General features: G+C 39.0%; 1 pseudogene; it reads left to right on the top strand.

The window, feature by feature from the left end:
- Positions 1 to 12,564: 12,564 nt before the first annotated feature.
- On the top strand, positions 12,565 to 13,327 carry LOC100585974 (annotated as a pseudogene).
- The last annotated feature ends 3,960 nt before the right edge of the window (positions 13,328 to 17,287 follow it).

Below are 17,287 nucleotides of genomic sequence, written 5' to 3'. Positions count from 1 at the left end.
ATCAAGTCACACAAATTTTTGTTTTCTCAGTGCATATAAAAGTTATGTTTGCACTCTAACCTACTAAGTGTGTAATAACATGTCTAAAAACACAATATACATGCCCTAATTAAAAATGCTTTGCTAGAAAATGTTAATTAACAGCATGCAGCAAGCTGTATTTTTTTGTTGGCTGAGGGTCTTGCCTTGATGTTGATGGCTGGTGACGGATCAGGGTGGTAGTTGCTCAAGATTGGAGTGTCTGTGGCATTTTCTTAAAGTAAGACAACAATGAGCTTTGCTGCATTGATTGACTCTTCGTTTCGTGAAAGATTTCTCTGTAGCATGCGATGCTGTTTGACAGCATTTTACCCACAGAAGAACTTCTTTAAAAATCAAAGTCAACCCTCTCATATCCTGCCACTGCTTTATCAACTAAGTTTATATAATATTCTAAATATTTTGTTGGCATTTCATCAATTTCACAGCATTTTCACCAACAGATTCCATCTCAAGGAACCACTTTCTTTGCTTATGCATAAGAAGCAACTCATTTATCCAAGTTTTATTATGACATTGCAACAATTCAGTCAGATCTTCAGGCTCCACTTCTAATTCCAATTCTAGTTCTCTTGCTACTTCCACTATATCTTCAGTGACTTCCTCCACCAAAGTCTTTTACTTTTTTTAGTTTCAACTTTTATTTTAGATATGAGGCTACATGTACAGTGAGTGTAGTACCCAATAGGTAGCTTTTCAACCCACACCCCCATCTCTGCCTCTCTATTCTAGTAGTCTGCAGTGTCTATTGTTCCCATGTTTATGTCCATGTGTGCTCAATGTTTACCTCTCACTTATAAGTAATCACATGCAGTATTTTATTTTCTCCTTTTACATTAATTCACTTAGGTTTGTGGCCTTCAGCTCCACCCATGTTGCTGTGAAGGACATGATTTCATTCTTTTATGGCTGTATAGTATTCCATGATGTACATGTACTACGTTTTTTAATCCAATCCACTATTGATGGGCACTTAGGTTGAGTCCAGGCCTTTGCTACTGTGAACAGTGTGGTGATGAACGTATGAGTGCATATATCTTTTTGATAGAATGATCTATTTCCCTTTAGGTATATATTCAGTAATGGGATTGCTGGGTTGAATGGTAGCTCTATTTTAAGTTATTTGAGAAATCTCCAAGTGGCTTTTCAGTGACTGAGCTAATTTATATTCCCACCAACAGTGTATAAGCATTACTTTTTCTCTGCATCTTCACTAGTATGTGTTTTGACTTTTTAATGACAGCCATTCTGACTGGTGTGAGATGGTATCTCATTGGGGTGTTGGTTTGCATTTCTCTGATGATTAGCAATGATGAGCATTTTTCCACGTTTTGTTGGCGGCTTGAATGTGGTCTTTTGAGAACTGTCTATTCATGTCCTTTGCCCATTTTCTAATGGGATGATTTGGTTTTTGTTTGTTCAATTGTTTAAGTTCCTTAAAGGTTCTGTGTATTAGGCCTTTGTTATATGCATAGTTTGCAAATATTTTTTCCCATTCTATAGGTTGATAGAACAATAGCTTATTGTTAGTTATTACTCTATTGATAGTTTATTTTGCTGTGTAGAAGCTCTTTAGTTAAATTAGTTCCCACTTGTCAATATATGTTTTTGTTGCAATTGCTTTTGAGGAAAACCAAAAATTGTTTGCCAAGGCCAGTGTTGAGAAGGGTATTTCCCAGGTTATCTTCTAGGATTTTTATGTTTGAGGTCTTACATTTAAATTGCTAATCCATCTTGAGTTAATTTTTGTATATGGTGAAAGGCAAGGATCCAGTTTTATTCTTCTGCTAGCTAGTTATCCCAGCACCATTTACTGAATAGGGAAGTCCTTTCCCCATTGCTTGTTTCTGTCAGCTTTGTAGAAGATCAGATCCTACTGAAACTATTCCATAAAACTTGAGGAGGAGGGGCTCTTCCCCAACTCCTGCCTAATCAGCCTGATACCAAAATCTGGCAGAGACAAAATGAAAATAGAAAACTTCAGACCAATATCTCTGATTAACATAGATGCAAAAATCCTCAACAAAATACCAGCACACAGAATTCAGCAGCACCATCCAGCACTAAAAAGTTAATACACCACGATAAAGTACACTTTATTCCAGAGATGCAAGACTGATTCAACATATGCAAATCAATAAATGTGGTTCCTCACATAAACAGAATTAAAAGCAATAACCATATGATCATCTCAATTGATACAGAAAAAGGTTTTGATAAAATTGAAAATCTTTTCGTGATAAAAACCCTTGACAGACTAGGCACTGAAGGAACATACCACAAAATAATAGGAGCCATTTATGACAAACCCACAGCCAACATCATACTGAATGGGCAAAAGCTGGAACCATTCCCCTTGAGAACTAGAACAAGACAAGGATGCCCACTCTCACCACTCCTATTCAACGTAGTGCTGGAAGTCTTGGTCAGAGCAATCAGGCAAGAGAAATAAATAAAAAGCATCCAAATAAGAAAAGAAGAAGTCCAACTATCTCTCTTCACTGATGATATGATTTTATATCTAGAAACCCTAAAGACTGCCAAAAGGCTACTAGAACTGATAATTTTAGTAAGGTTTTGGGATACAAAATCAATGTACAAAAATCAGTAGCATTTCTACATACCAATAATGTCCAGGCAAAGATTCAAATCAAGATAACAATCCCACTTATAATAGCCACAAAGAATATGAAATACCTAGAAATACAGCTAACCAAGGAGGTGAAAGATCTCTATAAGGAGAGTACAAAACACTGCTGAAAGAAATCAGAGATGACACAAGTAAATGGAAAATCGTTTTATGCTCATGGATTGGAAAAATCATATGAAAATGGCCATACTGCCCAAAGCAATTTACAGATTCAATGCTATTTCTATCAAACTACTAATGATATTTTTCACAGAATTAGGAAAAAACTATTCTAAAATTCATATGGAACCAAAAACAGCCCAAACAGCCAAAGCAATCCTAAGCAAAAAGAACAAAGCTGGAATCATACTACCTGACTTCAAACTATACTGTAAGACTATAGTAATCAAAATAGCATGGTACTGGTACAAAAACAGACACATACACCAACGAAACAGAATAGAAAACTCAGAAATAAAGCTGCACACTTACATCTACTGAAGTCTTGAGCCCCTCATAGTTATTTATGAGGATTGAATGGAACCAACTTATTCCAACTCCTGTTAATTTTGATATTTTGAACTCCCTCCATGAATCATGAATGTTCTTAGTGGCACCTAGAATGGTGAATTCTTTCCAAAAGATTTTCAATTTACTTTGCTCAGAACAATCAAAATAATCACTACCTATGGCAGTGATAGGCTTACAAAATGAATTTCTTAAATAATAAGACTTGAAAGTTGAAATTAGAACTTGGTCCATGGGCAGCAGAATGGATGTTGTGTCAGCAGGCATGAGAACAACATTCCTCTCCTTGTATGTTTCCAACAGAGCTCTTGGGTGGCCAGGTGCATTGTCAATGAGCAGTAATATTTTCAAAGAAATTTCCTTTTCTGAGCAGTAAGTCTCAACAGTAGGCTTGAAATATTCAGTAAGCTATGCTGTAAACAGATGTGCTGTCATTGAGACTTTGTTGTTCCATTGAGAGAGCACAGATAGTCAATTTAACATAATTCTTAAGGGTCTTAGGAGTTTTAGAATGGCAAATGAGAACTGGCTTCAACTTAAAGTCACCAGCCGTGTTAGCCCCTAATAAGAGAGTCAGTCTATCCTTTGAATCTGTGAAGCCAGGCATTGACTTCTCCTCTCTAGCTATGAACGTCCTAGATGGCATCTTCCTCTTATAGAAGGCTGTTTTGTTTACATTGAAAATATGTTGTTTAGTATAGCTGCCTTCATCAGTTATCTTAGATCTCCTGGAAAACATCTGCAGCTTCTACATCAGCACTTGCTGCTTTGCCTTGCACTTTCATGTTAGGAAGGTGGCTTCTTTCCTTAAACTTCATGAACCAGCATCTGCTTCCTTCAAATTTTTCTCCTTCAGCTTCTTCACCTATTTCAGCCTTCACAGAATTGAAGAAAGTTACAGCATTGCTCTGGATTAGGCTTTGGCTTAAGGTAATGCTGTGGCTGATTTGATCTTCTATCCAGACCACTAACTTTCTCCAATCAGCAATAAGGCTGTTTTGCTTTCTTATCATTTGTGTTCACTGGAATAACACTTTTCATTTTCTTCAAGAACTTTTCCTTTGCATTCACAATTTGGTTAACTATTTGGCACAAGAGGCCTAGCTTTCAGCCTGTCTGGGCTTTTGACGTGCCTTCCTCACTAACTAAGCTTAATCATTTCTAGCTTTTGATTTAAAGTAAGAGATGTGTGACTCTCCCTTTCACTTGAACACTTAGAGGCCATTGTGGGCTTATTAGTTGGCCTAATTTCAATATTCTTGGAGAATATTGAAGGGAGATTGAGAGAAACAGGAGAATGGCTGGTCAGTGGAGCAGTCAGAACACACATAACATTTATTTATTGGAACCAGTTTTAACATTTAATAGATGTTATTTACACATAACATTTATTAAAGTTTGTAGCCTTTAATGGACATGGTTCATGGCATCCCAAAACAATCACAATAGTAACATCAAAGATCACTGATTATAGATCACCATAACACATATAATAATGATTTAAAAATTAAAATGTTGTGAGAATTACCAATATGTGACAAAGACAGGAAGTCGGCACATGTTGGAAAAATGGCACCAATAGACTTGCTTGAAACAGGGTTGTTGCAAACCTTCAATTTGTGGCAAAAAACTGCATTCAAAAATGTAGTCTTTGCAAAGTGCAATAAAATGAAACACAAAAAAATGAGGTATGTCTGTACCCCCATAATTATTTACAGATTCAATATTATTCTTATCAAAACTCCAGTTACCTTTTTCTTTTGCAGAAATTGACAGGCTGACCATAAAATTCATATGAAAATGCCAGAGACCTAGAGCAGTTCAAACAACCTTGAAAAAGAAAAAAAAAGTAGGACTCACACTTCTCATTTCAAAAGTTACTACAAGGGTATAGTAATCAAAACAGTGTGTTACAGGCCTAAATACAGACATGTAGGTCAGTGCAATAGAATTGCAAGTCTAAAAATAAACTCTTGTATTTATGGTCAATTAATTTTTGACAAGAGTTAAAGACAATTCAGTAGGGGAAGACAAGTCTTCTCAACAAATGATACTGGGACAACTGGATATCATATGCAAAAGAATGAAGTTAAATCCATATACAAAAATTAACCAAAAATGGATCAAAAACCCAATGTAAGAGCCAAAACTCATAAACTCTTGGAAGAAATGACAGAAGCAAATTTTTGTGACCTTGGTTTAGGCCATAGTGTTTTAGATATGACACAAAAAGCAAAAGTAGTAAAAGAAAAAAATAAATTGGATTTCATCAAAATGTAAAACTGTTGTGCTTCAGACACTATCAAGAAAGTGAAAAGACAACCAATAAAATGGGAGAAGATATTTGCAAAAAATATATCTGATATATCTGATTAATAACCGAATTAAAAATAGGCAAATGATTTGAATAGACATTTTCCCCAAGAAGATATACAAATGGCCAGTAAACATAGAAAAGATGCTCAGCGTCAGTAGTCATTAAGGAATCAAAATCACAATGAAATGCCCCTTCACACCCACTAGGATGTCTAATATAAAAAGACTGACAATAACGAATATGGTAAGGATATAGAAAAACTGGAATGCTCGTACATTGCTAGTGGGACTGGAAAATGGTGTAGTCACTTTGGAAATCAGTATGGCAGTTCCTCAAACGGATGAACATAGAGTTAGCATATGACCCAGCATTTCCACTCTTAAATATCCATCCAAGAGAAATAAGAGCATATGTTTGCAGAAAACTTGTACAAAAATGGTCATTGTGGCATGATTTATAATAGCTAACAAGTGGAAACAAAACAAAGGTCTAACAACTGATAAATGGATAAACAACATGTGGTATGTTCATACAATGGGATATTATATGGCAATAAAAAGGAATGAAGTACCAATACCTGCTACATCAATAACACTTGAAAATATTATGCTAGGTGAAAGAAGCCAGTGACAAAAGACTATATATATTGTATGATTCCATTTACAGGAAATATCCAGAATAGGCAAATCTGTTGAGACTGAAGGAAGCTTAGTGGTTGCCAGGGACTGAGGGCAGAGGGGAATAGGAAATGACTGGTCACGAATACAGAGTTTATTTTTAGGGTGATGAAAATGTTCTTAAATTTGATACTCCTGATAGCTGCATAACCATGTGAATATACTAAAAACCACTAAAATGTATACTTTGAGTGTACAATTTTATGGTATGTGCATTATATTTCATTAAAGCTGTTATTTTTAAAAACTATATACCACTATTAAAAAATAACAGTGAACAATAAATATGCTAAATATTGTATACATCCAAACATTGCTTGTACTAAAAAACACTGATAATAAAGAATAATGACATCTAATTTGTATTGTGGAAAAAAAGGGATACAACTTAAATATTAGACAAAAATAGCGGTGCGTTGGGAGAGGGTGACTATAGTTGATTAACTCTACAATTCTGTAATAGTTTGGGAAGAAGGTAATGAATGATATTGATTATCATTAGGGTCTACTAAATATGCATGAAAAAAGGGCCAGGCTAACTACTTGAAGGACAGACATAGGCATAAAACTTCAAAACTAGTAAAGGGAAAAAATAAGGGGTGATAATAGTATATTCCTGTCTCTTTCCCACAGTCCCCAAGAGGTCCATCCTCATCCAAGTCTTCATTGCTTTGTCACTGCTGAGATTTCCCTGGGGCTTCAGAGGGTATACTATGCAGAGGAAAAGGGAATCTACATTTATGATTCATTTGACATGCATTACCTCAGTGATTTAAACCTCTCCATCCCTTGTGTTATGTACAAAACCATCCTCCATTTACAGAGAAGACGAGGCAAGGCCAGAGTGCTTAAGTCACTTGTCCAAGGACACACAGCCAGGAATTGGCTGGACTGGGATTTGAACTAGGTCTAATGCCAGAATCTGTGTTCTTTTCCATTGTATTGTGCCAGTTGTCTTGGCTGCTCTCAGTCAATTGCTCTTACTCCATCTGCATCTAAAGATGCAGTTGGCATGCTTCAGAAAGCATAGAAGCACACTCCCTGGGACCTTGTCAACAGGGCCTCTCCTGACACCACAGAACACACACCTGTGAAGTGGCTGCATTGTTGCCCCACATCTCTTTCTCCTGCCCTTGAGAGCAGCCTCAGTCAGTGGATATAGGCGCCTTGTTTGTAAGGTGACATTGTTTTGGCCTAGAGGACGGGCTATGGGGTCAGAGAGACCTGGATTCAAACCTCGGTTCTGATGTTCCTATAAGCTTTCAGCAACTTAATCTGCGTTTCAGCTTCCTCATTTGTTTGGAGACATTTGTTTCCCAGGGCTGTTGTGAGATTTACACAGATAGCCAACGTCAAGTTCCCAGAACAGCCCTGGCATGAATTGAAGATGCAGTAAATGTCAGTTTGTTTGTTTGTTTGTTTTGAGATGGAGTCTCACTCTGTTGCCCAGGCTGGAGTGCAGTGGTGCCATCTTGGCTCACTGCAACTTCCGCCTCCTGGGTTCAAGCAATTCTCCTGCCTCAGCCTCCTTAGTAGCTGGGACTACAGGCACACACCACCACGGCCAGCTAATTTTTGTATTTTTAGTAGAGATGGGGTTTCGCTGTGGTGGCCAGGATGGTCTTGAAATCCTGGCTTCAGGTGATCCACCCGCCTCAGCCTCCCAAAGTGCTGGGATTACAGGCGTGAGCCACCACGCCTGGCCCAGATATTCTTATTACTTTTGCTCTACAGAGATTTGGCAAATCTGCTAGATGGAGGGATAGCATAGGAAAGAGAGAAGAAAGCAAAGCGAGATGGATAAGGTGCTTTTTTCTCTCTGTGCTCTGATTATGCTGCAGCTACTAATGAAGGGAATCCAGATGGTCTCTTCCTGGCTGCAGATTACTTATACAAAATGGGCCTAAAATGATCTCAGGTAGGCCCTTGGCTATTACAGGAAGTAAGTGCCCAAAAGTCCACTATATGTGTATGTGTGTGTATATATATATATACATACACACACACACACTATATATATATATATATAGTATATATATGTTTAATATATATATTAGTCTAATATATATGTCTAATATATATATATTAGTCTAATATATATATATATATACACACACACATATTATTCTCAGTCCCTCCATATCCCGGGGAATACCAGTTTCCACTTAGTGTTCAGAATTTGAGTATTTTTAAAACCTTTTTGAACATATCTGTAGGAAAGTATCCCTAAAGGTCTTGACTATTCCAAAACGGCTTCACCCATAGAATAACTCATTGTAGCATGTTTCTCTTAATGATCCACCTATTTAAAAATGGTGCTTCTTCTTTAAAATATTTTGTGGCTCTGAAATGTTGCTGCTTTCATTCATAAACAATGGCTTTTCAGGCCAAACCTTGGGAAATCTCTAGAAAGGGGCCCTCATTCATTCATTCATTTATGAATACTGTCAGTGGTGGGATTCCGATATTGATTTCCAATTCCCTGCCCACTTAAGATTTCTATTCATTGATTGAATGTCAATTACATCCCAAGAATTGTGCTCTACCCTGAGCATACCAAGATGAGCAAGATATGCCCACATCCTGCACTGTGGAGTCCAGGTGGGGGATACAGACTCCCACATAGACAGTTACAATGCAGGGTGATGATGACATGGTAGGGTGGGAAAAGAAGGCATGTTATCAGATTAGCCAGAAGAAGCATTTACCCAGAATGGGGCAGAAGGAGGTGTGAGATGGGAATGTACTGCAGATGGAAGTCTCAGGAAAAAGTTGCTGAGACAGAGTCTAGGGTACAAGATGTTTAGTAGGGATCAACCCCCGTGAAAGGAACAGGATGAAGCCCAATCAGACAGAGGAAGAAACTGAACTGCAGTACAATCCTGAAGAAGCCGTGGCCAACCAGGCAGGGGTTCCGGAGAGAAGATTGCCTGCAAGAGGGTCATGAGTCAGGCTAAAACTGTGGGCTTCCCTGTCCCAACTACCAGTCGCTGGATGTGGAGCTGACAGCCACATGCTGCCTCCTGACACTTTCCTCATGACTGGGCAGCAAGTCCTTCCTTAATATGGGATCTGGGTCATCCAGTGTCATGTCTTCCTCAGAGAGAGGCTTCCTAGAGTAGGGAGCATCTAAACCAAGATTTGAGAGACAAACCACCAGGTAATAAGGTGGGATGGGTGGGGAGTGGGAAGTGGCAGAGGCGATAGCCTATGTGACAGCTTGGAGGAGCCAGACAGGTTGCATGGAAGGGACTGAAACAGAGCTCAGGCAAGTGGTGGGGTGCAGTGTGCAGAGATGATACTGGAAAGGTAGGAAGAGGAAGAACCTTGCAGGGTCTTGTGGGCCATATTTATGAGTTTGGACTTGATTCGATAGTAGCTTGTAAGATACACTTAGGGATGAGTTTTCTCTGTGGGCTCTATGAGGGAGGATAGGTTGGGAGGTGAGAAGGGCAGGGCTTGGAGGGAAGGCAGGAGGCCCTGTTGGAACAGTGTGGGTCTCCAAGGACTGCCTCAGTGGCAGGTGCCTCCTGAGAACAGTGCCTCCCTCCACACTGAGGGAGGACTGGCCTGTGACTCCCTTTGACCATGAGGAAGAGGAAGAGGCAGAGGCCCCCTAAACCTTTGGAAGGCCTGGCAAGCTTTCGCTCTTGCACTCTAGGAAGAAGTCCGGCTACTCCACAATTAACAACTCACAGCTAATCTCACTTCGTCGGTATCCTCATCAGTTTCCCCTTCCTGCATTGTTCTGAAGCAAATCCCAGACATGATGTCATTTAACCCATAAATATTTCAAGATATATCCCTAAAAGATAAGGACATACTTTAAAAAATATAACCACAATTGTACTGTCACTTGAGGAAACTACACTGTTTCTTGATGTAAATAAATGGTCAGTGTTCAAGATTCCAGTTGTGTCAGAGTGTAATAAATGTTTATTTTTTACATTTGGTTTGAATCTGGATCCAAGCAGGGTTCGCTCACTGTAATTAGTTGGTATATCTTTTAATCTATAGATTCTGCTTCCATCTTCTACCATTCTCTTCCCTTCCCTCAACCCCTGCAATTTATTTTTTGAAGAGACTGGGTCATTTATTTTATGTCATTTCCTCAAAGTCTGGATTTTGCTGATTGCATGCCCAAGGTATGTGTTTAACATGTTCTCTGTATTTTCTCTGAATCATCAGTTGGATGAGGAAAGTTTTAAATCAGATGAGATGGAGTTTTCCACAGGACTAGGCTGGACTGGACTTTGAATGCCTCAAATTCGCAGCTACACCACGGAATCTGCCTAGCATGCTGTTAACAGATGGGCAAGTTGGATTTCATGGTGCACCAGTGAAGGCAGAGATGAGGATAATTAAAGCTAAAACATTTTATGTTCTGTACAACTGTTCGAGCCGCTCATAAAAATAACTATGAATACCATAACATTGTGGTATTGATTTCCAACTCAATTCCAACTGATTTCTTGGACAGGCTCTATGGATTCTTTCCTCTGAGTTCTGCCCTGTTGCCCCCACTGGCATGCCCTGGGCAGCTGTTTCCCTGTAACAGAGCCCATGTTACTAAATGGTGAAGTTTTGCATCTATTATTAATCAAAATTCATTTTATGTAGCAAATATTATTATCTTATTGCTCAGGAGGTTTGCTACTCCCTGATACCCTTTTCATAAAGCTCCTATTGTGCTCATGGCAAGATCGTGGCTCTCCCTGAGCCTGCACTCTAGTTTTGTGATGACTTTGTTCTGCTCGCTTTTGATCAGGAAGCGTAATTGTCTAGACCAAATGTGAACTTAAAATGAACGAAGGCCGGATGCGGTGGCTCATGCCTGTAATCCTAGCACTTTGGGGGGCCAAGGCAGGCAGATTGGTTGAGCTCAGGAGTTCGAGACTAGCCTGGGCAACACAGTGAAACCCTGTCTCTACTAAAATACAAAAAATTAGCCAGGTGTGGTGGCGGGTGCCTGTAGTCCCAGCTACTCGGGAGGCTGAGGCAGCAGAATTCCTTGAACCTGGGAGGAAGAGGTTGCAGTGAGCCGAGATCATGTCACTGCACTCCAGCCTGGGCGACAGAGCGAGACTCCATCTCAAAAATAATAAAATAAAATAAAATAAAATAAAATAAAATAAAATAAAGTGAATGAATCCAATTCTTATCATGAATGGAGCTTGCAGGACTAGAAGTTGTTCTGGGTGAATCAGTGTGTAGTGAGTAAATATGAAGGCCCAGGACATTACTGTATACTACTGTAGACTTTATAAACAATGTACACTAAATTTATAGAAAAAGGCTTTTTTCTTCAATAATAAATTAAACTTAGCTTGCTATAGTTTTATTTTATAAACATCAATTTTTTAAAACTTTGACTTTTTTGTAGTAACACTTAGAACACAAACATATTGTATAGTTGTACAAATGTATTTTCTTTATATACTTATTCTATAATTTTTTCTACTTGAAAATGCTTTATTTTTATTTTTTACTTTTTAAACTGTTTTGTTAAAACCTAAGACAAAAACACCCACAGTATCCTAGGCCTGTGCAGGTCAATATCACTCTCTTCCACCTCCATATCATGTCCCATTGGAAGGTCTTCAGGGGCAGTACCATGCATGGAGCTGTCATCTCCTATGATAACAACGCTGTCTTCTGGAATACCCCCTGAAAGACCTTCCTGAGGCTGTTTTACAGTTAACTTTTTTTTGATAAGGAGAAGGAGTACACTCTAAAATAACAATGAAAAGTATAGTATAGTAAATATATAAACCAGTAACATAGTCATTTGTTATCATTATCAAGTATTATGTGCTATGCCTAATTGCATGTGCTATAGTTTTTAATGTGACTGGCCATGAAGTAGATGTCTTTACAACAGCGTCATCACAAACATGTGAGTAATAGGTTGTGCTGTGCCCTTAAGAAAGTTACAACATCAGCAGGCATTTTGGCAATAGGGTATTTTACCACTCTGTCATAATCTTATGGGACCACCTTCATATGTGTAGTTGGTCCTTGAACAAAACGTCATCATGCAGGGCATGACTGTACTGATGTACTTCAGCCACAGAAAACAAGTAGCCTGAGCCTGTGTTAAGGCTTCTGGCTTGCTGTTAACTTATTTAACTGATGTCTGTTGCCTGCAGTAGTAAGAGACCCCCAGCAATCAAACTGCTGTTTAGTGAATCAGTCAAAAGAAGACTTGATCTTGTGTTTTTCTTTCTTTGTATCTCTCAAACACAATTTTGCAATCCCAAACCCCTTTAAAAATAGTTAGAGCTAGCTGCCCCCTTCTGTGCAGTCACGCTGAGCCAGCGCCTGCGACTGGAACCAGGCCGCAGCCCCTCAGCTTCACCCACCACCTCCCCACCATGGACCTCTGCAAAGTGAACGAGCTTCGGGCCTTTGTGAAAATGTGTAAGTAGGATCCGAGCGTTCTGCACACTGAGGAAATGCACTTCCTGAGGGAGTGGGTGGAGAGCATGGGGGGTAAAGTACCATCTGCTACTCAGAAAGCTAAATCAGAAGAAAATACCAAGGAATAAAAACCTGATAGCAAGAAGGTGGAGGAAGACTTAAAGGCAGATGAAACATCAAGTGAGGAAAGTGATCTAGAAATTGATAATGAAAGTGTGATTGAACCAGACAATGATGCCCCTCAAGAAATGGGAGATGAAATGCAGAGATAACAGAGGAGATGATGGATCAGGCAAATGATAAGAAAGTGGCTGCTGTTGAAGCCGTAAATGATGGTGAACTGCAGAAAGCCATTGACTTATTCACAGATGCCATCAAGCTGAATCTTCACTTGGCCATTTTGTATGCCAAGAGGGCCAGTGTCTTTGTCAAACTGTGGAAGCCAAATGCTGCCATCTGAGACTGTGACAGAGCCATTGAAATAAATCCTGATTCAGCTCAGCCTTGCAAATGGCAAGGGAAAGCACACAGACTTCTAGGCCACTGGGAAGAAGCAGCCCATGATCTAGCCCTTGCCTGTAAATTGGATTATGATGAAGATGCTAGTGCAATCCTGAAAGAAGTTCAACCTAGGGCACAGAAAATTGCAGAACATCGGAGAAAGTATGAGCAAAAACATGAAGAACGAGAGATCAAAGAAAGAATAGAATGAGTTAAGAAGGCTGGAGAAGAGCATGAGACAGCCCAGAGCAAGGAATAAGCCAGAGACAGTCAGGAGCTCAGTATGGGACTTTTCCTGGGGGAACCCTGGTAATTTTCCTGGAAGAATGCCTGGAATGGGAGGGGGCATACCTGGAATGGCCGGAATGCCTGGACTCAATAAAATTCTTAGTGATCCAGAGGTTTTTGCAGCCATGTAGGGTCCAGAAGTTATGCAGGCCTTCTAGGATGTGGCTCAGAACCCAGCAAATATGTCAAAATACCAGGGCAACCCAAAGGTTATGAATCTTATCAGTAAATTGTCAGCCAAATTTGGAGGTCAAGTGTAATGCCCTTCTGATAAGTAAAGCCCTTGCTGAAGGAGAAGCAACCTAGATCACCTTACGGATGTCACAATAATACCAACCAGTGACCTCATCAAGAGAGCTGGGGTGCTTTGAAGATAATCCCTACCCCTCTCCCCCAAATGCAGCTGAAGCATTTTACAGTGGTTTGCCATTAGAGCATTCATTCAGATAATGTTTTCCTACTAGGAATTACAAACTTTAAACACTTTCTAAACCTTAAAAATATTTTAAACAAATTTAAAGGGTCTGTTAATTCTTATGTTTTTCTTTACTAATCATTTTGGATTTTTTTAATTTGAATTATTGGGCAGGGAAGATACTTATGTATCGAAGATTATTGGTCTAATTTGAGTGAAAAAAGTTTATTACTGCAAGGCAAATGTAACTCATTTGAGGATAAAGTTTGTGTTGGATATGTGGTTCCTGAAGCATTTTGACTTGTCTTTTTAAATGCTTTATCTTTTTCTTTAAAGATTTATTTCAATAAAACTAATTGGGACCACCAGTATTTCAGTAGGACCTGGGTAGGGACTGGAAGTACTTGGCAGGGCAGCAGCAATCTTGCTGTGTTTTATATAATATGCATCTTTGGGCAGGTTGCCCTTAAATCTTACATTGTGGTGAAGGGATGGTTTTTCTGTAATGCTGCAGTAGAGTTGGAGTACTTAGTTCTGTTCTTGTCCAGTATATCTAATAAATGTTCCATATTATCTCCACATAGGGAAAATAAGGGAGTACTTTTCTTTTTATACTTCTATGCTTAAAATTCTCTTTCCTAGTCAAAAAATGCCCAACTCTGTGTTTACTTTCTGCTTGTTACATTTTTCTCCCTTACTTTTCTTGGGCTAAAGATGGGCTTTTTCCACCAGCATCATCACTGCTATCATAATTATACAAGTATATTTAATGCTGATTTTCGTATGTAATATGTATGGTAATTGTAGGGTAGTACCCACAACAACTGTAGTTTCTTACTTGGCCACGAGAATGCTTACTTAAGTGCTAGACTTCCACTCTGGCAAAATCTTGTCATATCAAAAGACATTGGAAACAGGGATTCCCTTTGGTGTTTGGTCTTCTACTTAGAAAATACCTATTGCAATTAGTCTATCTTGTAGTATTCATCTTTGTATTTTGAAGATAATATGGTTTGAATTAAATTGATATACACAGAGGGGAACCAATTTTGTTTTATCCAACGTGAATTATAAATGAGATAATCCGCAGTTATTCACTGTGGAGTTGTTGAGACTGTGGAAGACTCATTGTTTTTGTATTCAGCTCTTCCTTAAATAGTGTAACCATACCCCCACCTCTGCTTGCTTTCCTTCTCACCCCTCCAATGATAAAGAAAATGATAAGTTAAAAAAATAGTTATAGCTACTGAAAATTAGGACTAGAGAGTAATTCCAGGCTCTTTTTGCTTTAAACTTCTCCTAGCTTAACTCACATATAACAATAGTATTATGCTTTTATATTATAGCTCTTCCCAGTTTTCAAACTACATTTGAAATCCTCATGGCATGAAAATGAAACGATTAAACTAAAAAAATTTGAACGATTAAACTAAAAAATTATTCACATTTTATTGAAAGGACACAATTTTTTAGCTCCAGTTGCTGCATTTAAGGAGAACATTTGATGCTCAGCAAAGAAAAAGGCTCCTGAGAAATGGGGCAGCGCCCAGAAGTCTGGACTTCTTCCACTGTGGCTGCAGCCAACACTTGTGGTGAGGTTATTTGTAAGCATTTTGTAGGAGGCATTTTTCAATAACATTATTCATTCATTCAGTAAATACCCATGAAGCACTTCTTTTAATCCAGGTGTTCACTGGGCAAAACACTAAAGACATCTCCAACATTCTCTTTTAATGCATGATGTTCTCTGTGCAATTGCAAACAGAAACTGAACTAGCCAGAGCAACTGAAATTTTTGCAGTTGAAAGTATCATCATGGCTAAGACAAGAAGTCTTTGAGCAATCCAGAGACTGAAACTATCTGTAGAAGCAGATCTACCATGATTCAGAGAAGTCCTCTGTGCTGTAGACTGATATGTACCAAAATGGGATCTGGCCTGGAGAAGGTGACCCAGAAATGGGATATTGAGAGGCAAGAGTTCCCACCTGGACATGCACAACCCTAGCCACTTGCATAATCAATTACAGGGGAGCCTTATTTCTAAGGCTTGGTACTAGGTATGTTTGTGCACTGTATGTAGATAGTTGTATGTTTCAATAATGATAGCTAGTGTTGAATCAGCTAAGCACTATGGAAATACCATCATATTTAATATTCACAAAAACCCTATGAAATATTTACTATTATTATTTCCATTTTAGAGAACAGGAAACTGTGACTTAAGTAGGTAAATAACTGGCCCAAGGAGGTACAATTGCAGAGCTGACACTCAGCCCAGACCTCAGTGCCTCCCAGGATTATGCTCTGCACCACCGTGCAGATTGCCAACTCAGACTTAACAAACCAACCGAAATTGATTTCTTAATATGTGTTTTTTTCCAGCCCAATTAATCCTTTTGCATTTCTCATAATATCCTGAATTAAAAGAGCCCTTTTAGACATTATTCAGGAAAATTTACTGACAGGATGGACCAACAACTATAAAAATCAACAGACAGCTAGAGTTACCATCCCAGGGTTAAGATGGACAGCAGACAATGTAAACAGTGCCCCTTTCAGAACAATTCTGAACAAATGTGTTTCATCACTTTCACGTGTATTTAGTCCTCCCAAGACTTTATGAGGTTGATGTTACTGTTGCCAATGTGACAGCCAAGTAGGCTGAGGCTCAGAAAATAAATTCCACTGCTGGTAAATGGTGGCACTGGGTTGATAACTCAAGTCTTTACCTCTAGAGTGGCTCCCTTTGCACATAGTGAATAACAGATGCCTGCCATTTACATGTGTTACATGTGGAGAGAAAGTCCCCAAACACATAAATGTGCAGCAAGCCAGGTGGGCTTTCTTTTTGTTTCCTTTAAAACTTGGAGATGAATATTGGGGCGTGTCTCCTGAATCTGAGCATGAATGAAGCTTTGGAAGAGATAAGTTTGGGGCTAAATTGGGGCACAGCTGGGTTAGTGCTCACTGAGACTTGGATATTTGTGCTTGGGCTGGTTATATAATCTTGGTAAACGCTGTACCATACTGGGTATGGGTATTGGAGCCTAAGAATTATAGGTGTCTTATTTTTCACAATTCAAAAATACACGTCTTGGGGCGGCTAACTGTTCACCTGGGGGCTTTTCCTGCAGTGTGTTTGTCCATGGCTCTGTGCAGTCTGGAGCTTGTCCTGAGGCCTCACTTGACAGATTTACTTATTCAGTCAACCAATTTGTCACCACATATTGGCTGAACACCTACTTCAAGCAGTGTAAGTAGACACCAGACCCCATTTGCCTAAGCTAGAGTCCTGGCTTGGCTACTTCCTGTGCAAATTGGGTAAGTGTCTTAAACTCTCTGTGCCTCAGTCTCCACATTTGTAAAATGGAGATAATAATAGATTCTACCTTGTGAACTGGTTTGAAGACTACATGAGTTATTGGGGAAGTGTTCAGAATTAAAAGAGCGCATTTAGACATTATTCAGAACA

The sequence above is a fragment of the Nomascus leucogenys genome, chromosome 15 (assembly GCF_006542625.1).
Source record: "Nomascus leucogenys isolate Asia chromosome 15, Asia_NLE_v1, whole genome shotgun sequence".
In the NCBI taxonomy this organism is placed as follows: domain Eukaryota; kingdom Metazoa; phylum Chordata; class Mammalia; order Primates; family Hylobatidae; genus Nomascus; species Nomascus leucogenys.
Note: the sequence above shows the minus strand (reverse complement) of the source record. Positions and strands in the feature narration are given on the sequence as shown.